The sequence below is a fragment of the Camellia sinensis genome, chromosome 13 (genome assembly GCF_055761805.1).
Source record: "Camellia sinensis isolate YWXY chromosome 13, ASM5576180v1, whole genome shotgun sequence".
Lineage (NCBI taxonomy): Eukaryota > Viridiplantae > Streptophyta > Magnoliopsida > Ericales > Theaceae > Camellia > Camellia sinensis.
This window is the reverse complement of record NC_138973.1, coordinates 129,404,663-129,413,622: the sequence shown is the minus strand read 5'-3', so window position 1 is coordinate 129,413,622 and position 8,960 is coordinate 129,404,663. Positions and strand designations below refer to the sequence as shown.

The window sequence follows — 8,960 nt, the reverse complement described above, 5'->3', positions numbered from 1 at the left end:
CATTTAGGATGCTCAATGTGTGCCTAAGAATGCTTAGAAATGAAGTAGAACAAAAATTGAAACATAACACAACATTTCAAAGTTTTTTAAACTAGGATACTTCGCTCAAGCGCAACATTGGTGGCTCGAGCGAACTCATAAGTCTGCAGAAGTACTGGATGCTCTCATTTTATGCTCGAGCCAACTTCTTAGTTACTTGAGCCAAGACTAAAAATAAAGGGTGGTCGCTCGAGCCAACCTCCAATGTCTACATGCACTAAATTACAAAGTTTTCTTGAATTCACAAGCTATAAGATTTTAATTCACAATCTAAGATTTAATTACTCACCTAGAGCCTTTAACTATTCCAAATTAAACTAGTTCTTGAGCCTAGCTCTTCAAATCTCCAAGCTTTTAGTTCAAGTCTTCAAATTTGAGTCTCCCCTCTCTTAGAATCACACACACTCTCTCTATAATGCTTAACCTCAGCGAAATTGTTGAAGAAGAGCTCAAATATATGAGCTTAATCACCATCTCATCTTATTTATATAAGGTAATTAGCTTAGACTAATCAAACTTGATTAAGGTTAATCAATTACACTTATTGTAATCAATTTGATCTAATTAATTTGATCCGAATAAAATTTTAATTATATTTAACCATAGGCTCTAAAAATTATGTTAATCACAATGATATAGTCAATTTCTGTTTTTGATGCCTCTGCGGCCCTCAATTTGAGATTATAACAGAATATAGAACAAATATCTCTGCGATTTGACAAACATAAATTCAAAAACACATATAATCACATGATTAGCATCCAAAATCACATTAAGCACATAATTACAAAGATAATTAAAGATTAACAGCATATCACAGAACGGGGTTGTCAAATTCTTCCCCCTTTTAGGAAGTTTGGTCCTCTAAACTTGTGTTACCTTCCGTTGGAAACAGATATAGGTAGTGTTGACGCATTTCATCTTCTTTTTCCCACATAGCTTCCCTTTCATAATGCTCTCTCCATTCCACTTTCACCATTGGAATGGATTTGTTTCTCAGTTGTTTCACTTGTCAATCAATGATCAGTTCCAGCCATTCTTCATATTTCATATTTTCATCAAGTGCTATCTGGTGATAGACATGAAACGAATCCCGGAGGTAGCCCCTCATCATTGACACGTAGAACACGCTGTGCATTTGTTCTATACCCGGCGGTAAAGCAACTCTATAGGCAACTGGGCCAAGTCTCTCTAGAATTTGAAATGGCCTAATATAACGGGGTGACAACTTACCCTTTTTATTGAATCTCGATTGGCCTTTTGTTGGAATTACACGGATAAACACGTGGTCATCAACCTTATATTCAAGAGGCCTCCTTCTAACATCCTTATAACTCTTTTGTCGGCTCTGAGCTGTCTTAAGCCTTTACTGAATAACCTTGATCTTTTCAGTGGTAAATTGCACAATTTTAGGCCTAAGCAAGACCCTATCCCCAAATTCTATCCAGTAGATTGGTGATCTACATTTTCTTTCATATAAGGTTTCATACGGTGCCATGCCAATGCTGGAGTGGTAGCTATTATTATATGCAAATTTTGTCAATGGTAAATAATCTTCCCAACTCCCTGAAAATCTAAGGCACATGTTTGGAGCATATCTTCCAAAGTCTGTATAGTCCGTTCCGATTGCCCATCAATTTGTGGATGGACGCAGTGCTAACTCTCAATTTCATTCCCATTGCTCTCTGTTGGCTTCTCCAAAATCTAGACACAAATTTCAGATCTTTATCCGACACAATAGACACTAGTACTTCCTGTAAACAAACAATTTCACTATATAAATTGTAGCAAATGCATATGCATCATAAGTGGTTCGAACAAGAAGAAAATGTGCAAATTTAGTCAATCAACTATAACCCAAATAGAATTCATACCTCTCGGGATTCGAGGTAGTCCGACAATAAAGTCCATGGTTATGTGCTCCCACTTCCATTCCAGAATAGGGAGAGGTTAAAGTAGACCTGACAGCACTACAACAAAAAAGGATTTTTCCGGCACGCATTCCACGCCGTAAAAACCCTTCTACGACGTGCAACGTAACGTCATATTATGACCAGTCATGAAAACTCATTCACTTTCAACGGCATGCCATAGTACGCCGTTGAAAACTATTTAACAATAGATTTTGTGCGTCATTTTTACTTTTTCTATGATTACCTTTGCACGCCGTTAATTAAAGGGACAAACCATGACGTTCATTGCTAGTCATTGAATATTTAATACAATGACCTATTTTGCCTGCCGTAGATAGCTCAAGTTTCACAGCATTTTTTTGCATACTGTAGAATATATATATTTAAAAGTAAAAAATAAAAAAATCAGCAGGTTTTATTTCACCTGTACAACATAAGAAAACATTACAAACATATATATATATATATATTAATCAACTACCAAAATATTATTTCAAACATCAAAAAAAAACTATCCATAAGTTCTAAATGGCCCCGTTTGGTGTAAATGTTAAAACAGATTATAGATTATAATTTAACAGATTATAAATTATGACTTTAATCAAAAGCTGTTAATCCGTTCGGTGTAACTATTGGATTATAGATATAAATTGCTAATTAGTGTTTGTTAAATAAGCTGTGAAGTAGTTTTTTCAATTAACTTTTATTTTTTGTTATTCATTACATGTTTACATTTCTTACAAATAATAATAATAATAATCTATAGTCTATTTGGGTCTTTTTATTTTTTTTAAATAAAAATAAAAAAAATTTAAGAGTATTACTGTAAATTAACATGTCTACAACAGAAATTGATAATCAGAATCAAAAGTTAAGCAGCTTCTCGGAATCAGCTTTTTTGAGTTAAAATAAGTTGTTAGAATCAGAAGCTGTTTAAAATAAGTTTAACCAAACAGTCCAAAATAACTTTTGCAAAGTTAGAAGCTATGAGTTGGCTCAAAAAATCCAAAAAAACACCCTCAATATCCAAATCTTATCTATGTAATCCAAGACATACAATCCTCCCATTTCCACCTTTCCGTATTCTTATTCATTTGTACAAAAGGAACTTAAAAACTCTCCCAGTGTTTTTTTTTTCCCCAAAGAAAACAAATGAACAATGCTATGGAGCTCACCAGTATTGGAATTTACCAGTGAAAGCAATCACTTCACCAGCTCTTTTGATATGAGATATTGGAAAGAAAAATTGTAAGGAATCCATTCAATGCTCTTCTGCAACTTCCCAGTCTGACATTTCTTAATACTCTTTCTCACAGATTAAGGCATACACTGTTGGATCATCTCTAACAAACCAGCTAGACACAACCCTGAATCTTTAGCAAAGGGCTCCACAGTTTTTGGTAAAAGAATTTTTTGGTCTTTTCTTATACCAAAAGTAGCCCAAATGTACTCTTCTTTTGCAACTTCCAGCTCTTGAAATTCCCTCTTGGGTGTGTAAATAGGAATCTGAACATGAACAAAAGATCAGTATTTCAAAATGGTAATAAGAACATAGTATAACTAGATGTTGTGTTCCCATATAAATAACAATCTAATCTATCTGCATCACATATAAATGGAGTGCTACTAAAGTTCAAACACATGATTGGTTGTATGAAATTACTTCAAAATTCAGGAGTATTTTTTTTTTTTTTTGGAAGATTGGGAAGGGGGATGTCTACAAAAAGATCCTCACATGTACCCATTAGATTTTATTTTATTTTTAAAATTTTCTTGATACATAGTGTACACCAGAAAGAGATGCCTCTATGAAAGATGTTCAACAATTTTTTGTCTCAATTTCTTGGAATCGGTTACATGGATCCATTTCCTTCAATTGGCTTTATTCAGTCATATCCTTAGTTAAATTAAGATAGTCACGCCCTTTCTTATCACCTAAACCTAAGTTCTTCGATTTCTTCTATTTCTTTTATCACCGTCTACATGTATCAAATCGCTCCTCTTCTCAAGCACATTAATTGGCCTACGATACATATGATCATATCATATCAAATGATTTTTGCTCATCCTACCTGCAATTGATGCCATTCCTAACTTCTTCCTAATGCAATCATTTCTTGTCACACCACTCATCCATCCCAACATTCTCATTTCAACTTATTTCATTTACTAAACATGTTATTTCTCAACTTCCAATATTCAATATAATATACATCATAACAAGCCTAGTAACAGTTCCATGAAATTGTCCCTTCAATCTAATAGGAATCTTTAATATCGTATAACACTCTTGATCTGATGTAGTAAAAGCTTTTACTTCCCATATATAAATGATATGAGAAGTAAAAGCTTAACTTCAAAGACTATAACAAAATGAACACCAAGGACTTCAAGAAAGAAAAAAAAGCTTCAAAACAAAACCCATAGCAAGGATATACCTGTCCAGGACGAGACATGCGGCATCCAAGGATAGAATTATGTATTGTATCTGCACTTACCACATAACCTCTAACATTATAGGCAGCCTGGATTAAATAAAATTGTAAGAAAATGAAATCCAAACTGAAACTTCGTCAAGCGAAACCAACAAAACTTTTATGTTGTTTTGTGGAATCCCATAAGCCAGAAATGCTTGTTCAGAAAGCTGAATTCATTATATCGTGGATAAAGTAGAGAAAAACTGTACATAGTAGATTCTATTGTAAATTTTGTATTTCAATTGATGAGATTCAATGCATGCATCACCAACGCATTGTGAATGTGGATCCAAAATGCTAGCTTCTCATATTTCATCTTCCTGGGATCTACTTCTTCCAATCGACCAATAAGTGACCTATGATATAACAACTCAATGAGAAAAACGAAACAAGCCATAGATTCCAACTTATGTTCAATATGCTAAAGATACACACATCATGACTTTCTTGTGATTGTAAACTGTCAAAAAGTCTCACCAGAAATTTTGTAACATGTCCTTAATGTCACCCAATTTCTGACTATCTCTGCATATACATGGCACTTAAACCATTATGCTGTAAGGTCCAATAAACTAATTTAGTCCTTCCACGTGGAAAGGGTTATCTAGCTGAAAATTAAAATATGAATCTTTCTTGAACCTAGGACTCCACAGATCACATTGATCTTTTGGAGAAAATGCACTCATTGATGACAAAGATGAATTGGGAGATAAGAGACCCTGATTTGCCGATGGTGGATCCGCAAGGGGTATACCCCATGCCCTAATAAATACAAACAAACACCCAACGAAAATAGAAAAACAACCAGCAAACAACTAAACAAGACTCAAAAGACACCAAAAGAAACTGTTCAAACATGACAAACAAAAAAAGAAGAAAAAACTAGACACCAAACTACTCACAGTCAAATATATCCTGTACACCCCACATGTGAGAGCAAAACCTAATCAGAAGGGGAAAAAAAAAAACTAGAAACACCATAGCCACAAAGACAGAAAAACAGCCACAGGCCCGCAACCTCTGAAGCATCAGCCTTAAGAAGCATCTGCAACTGTGTCTAAATAGATCAGCTAAACTCAGCCCACCCATCTGCAGCTACATAGGCCACAACAACTCACAGAACTGGCATGACCATCCAAACAACCAACAAATTGAAGAAAAAACAATTCAACCATGGCCAACAATAGAAAGAACAATGATCACCCAATTGCAGCAGCTAAACTAGTAACAATCCAGAATTGGACCCAAGACTGAGGACCTACAAACTCTTATTCAGTCATCGTAACAAACAAAGGCAGTTGTAGCAGTTACATACAATATCAGCAGCAGCTAATGACAGCAGCAATCAGTGACAACACTAGCTTCCATTGCCACTTGCACCCTTATACATGAAACTTAGCTCGCATTTTTATCCTCAGTCACTCAACTCGCAATATCTCAACCCTCATTAAAAGGATCTCAACATCACAACCTAGTTAAGGGCTTACAATATCTCAACACTCAATCCCTAACATAGGACCAGCTTAGAACCTACATGAACAAACCATTAGAAAATCATTTAAGGGCTTACATCACTCAACCCTCAAAGCTTACTATAGCAGTCACTCCCTATCTTTATAGCTCACATCACTCAACACACTCCCTAAAAGAGGCCTGTCACACCTGCAAACAACTAACAACAAAACTACAAAACAAAAATAAGAACCAAATCCAAGAGAAAGCAGTAGCAAATCAGATCAACCTGCATGATTAACCATAAGGAAATCATTTGAGGGCTAATATCACACATCCCACAAAGCTCACTATATCACTCACTTCCTATCTATAAATCTTCCATCACTCAACACACTTCCCTAAATGAGGCCAGCCAACCTGCAACGGCTAATTTACAGAGAATCCTAACCTGAAGAAGGATAAAATCCTAACTTGAGAAGCATCGCCAGGAGACCATGGCTCATTATCACTTCCATACCGGTCAGCAAGATCAATACCAGTGTCATCTATAAAGTTATCATCATTGCGGGTTCTAACACCATCTTAATCTTCCTAATCCATTAACAAGTAATGTCGCTGGGTGAGCAAGTTATTCATCAAAAGGTAAAGTACAAAGAAAAAAAATGAGTTATGAAATCATACAAACCACAGGGGAAAAAGGCATCAACTTTATGTTGATTATAAACACTTCATGCACATTACCCATGTATTCAAGATAATCAATGTTCAAATAATCACCACAATCAAATGGTTATCGAATCAAAAATTAAAATGAGTTGTATTTTTGTAATTTACACTACCCAGAATAGAATCAGAGCAAGACAATATCACATTAAGTACTTAAAAAGAAACCCAAGCAAGCAAAATCACATAATTTTCAAACAAGTTAATATTAATTGTTACAAAGAACAAAACTTCAAGAAAAAAAAATAAAAAATAGAGTACCTTAGAATCACCTCCTACAATAGTATCCTACATCTCCTTAACGTCTGCTTCACCATTTTGATCCCTCGATCGCTCACCTGAATCCCCTGCTTTCTTCAACTTCAATTTCAACCCATCTCTCCCCTCCGACTTCGACTTCAATTTCTTCTCCCTCTTCCTATTACTACCAATACCATCTATCTCAAACTTCTTCCTCTTTCCATCCCTGGAATCATCGTAGTCCAACTCTCCTCTCACAAAATCCCCCAATTCTCCCCCATCACCCTCTTCCCTAATTCCAAAATCAAGAGTGCTCTCCTCGGCCATCGTGTTCTTCTTAATGAGTAGCTTTCGAGGCTTCGATTTTGCATCTGAATCGTTGTAAATTGGGGTTGAAGAGGGGCTTTGAGGGAAATGAAATGGCCTGGTAGAGAGGATGGAGATGGAAGATTTGAGAGGGGTTTTGAGGGAAAGGGAGAGAGAGATAGAGAGAGAAAGAGAGGGCAGTGGGTTTGGAGTTGCAGAGAGAGAGAGAGAGAGAGCCTTTTTTCTTTCTCTTCAAATGGGAATTTTCCCTTAGATTAGATCTCGAAAGGGTGAAGTGAAGTAGATAAACGCTGGGAAGATTGAGGGGGGAAGGACAAATCGGAGATTAGAAGGGTGAGGATGTAGATCGACAATAGAGGAGCATCTGTGGTGAGAGTTTTATTCCATCAATTGCCTTTATTAATGTTGGGGTTGAAGATGTATATGTTCTTTTTCATATATATATATATATATATATATTTACGGTAAACATTGCAAGTCATAAAAAAAAATCATCATTATTACCATTCACAGCCTACTCAATAGACATGTCATGGTTGGAAAAGTATTTACAACGTGCAAAAAAAGCAAGTCGTAAAAGTGAGAAAGTACGGCGTGCATTTATCGTATGTTATTGATGTGGTGCGGTAAAAAGTTAATTTTGTTATAGTGCGGTTTCTAGTGTTCAACTTTAACTTGCAAACACTGAAGACACTTGGACACATATTCTGTAATTTCTCACTTCATATTAGGCCACTAATAGCTTTGTTTCAAAACCCGATACATCTTGTTAGATGCATCGTAAATATTGACTTGTGGGCTTTATCCAGAATTCCCTTCTTTAAATCAGAGATGTTCAGAACATACAATTTGTTTTGGAATTTCAACACTTCATTCTCCACACTAAACCCTAGTCTTGGATTTGATTCAAATTCATCAATTAGTTTCTTTAGGAATTTATCCTCCATTTGTTTCTGTTTGATCTCATCAATAATTGTCGGTTAAGTTAAAACGGTAGCTATCAATCTGCCCTGTTCATGTAATACTACTTCAATCTCTAATCTCTCAAAGTCTTGCAAGATCTCATTTTGTTTAGTGAGTAGACAAGCCAAATTCCCCATTGACTTTCTGCTCGAAGCGTCGGCTACGGTGCTGGCTTTACTCGAGTGATACTGAATCTGGAGATCATAATCTTTTATCAATTCAAGCCATCTTTTTTGTTGCATATTCAATTCTTTTTAGGTAAAGAAGTACTTTAGACTTTTGTGATCCATATAAACTTCACATTTCGCTCCATATAGGTAATGCCGCCAAATTTTCAAAGCAAATACAATTGCGGCCAAGTCTAGATCATGTGTTGGGTAATTCTTCTCATGCGGTCTCAATTGTTGGGAGGCATAGGCAATCACTCTTCCGTTCTGCATTAACACACAACCCAAACCCTTGTGAGAAGCATCACTAAATATCACAAAATTTTCCATACCTGATAGCAATGTCAAAACTGGTGCAGTAGTCAATCTCGTCTTCAATTCTTGGAATGCAGACGCGCTTTCATCATTCCACTCAAATGGTTGCCATTTTTGAGTTAGTTGGGTTAGCGGTACAACTAGGGTTCACTCAACACTGAATTTTGCCTCCCAAAAATGGATACCCAACTTGCAACTGATATGCACATTCCTGTACAGTTTCACTGTAAAGCACATACCAGTTAAATGAGAGCCAAAACACCCCTATGAGGGGGTAAGGTTACCCTGTCCTAGTTTTGTCAGGAACTAGGGTTCACTATTCAAACAAAGCGGTTTCCACA

At 35.9% G+C, this 8,960-nt stretch overlaps 1 long non-coding RNA gene across 1 annotated transcript; it reads right to left on the bottom strand.

Moving 5' to 3' along the window:
* Positions 1-733: 733 nt before the first annotated feature.
* Positions 734-7,593, bottom strand: LOC114271636 (uncharacterized). The gene is made up of 4 exons (XR_003632378.2): positions 6,869-7,593; positions 4,391-4,477; positions 1,914-3,458; positions 734-1,793 (listed from the first exon to the last, which is right to left on the bottom strand). It is a non-coding gene; the product is annotated as an uncharacterized LOC114271636 (long non-coding RNA).
* Between the last annotated feature and the right edge of the window lie 1,367 nt (positions 7,594-8,960).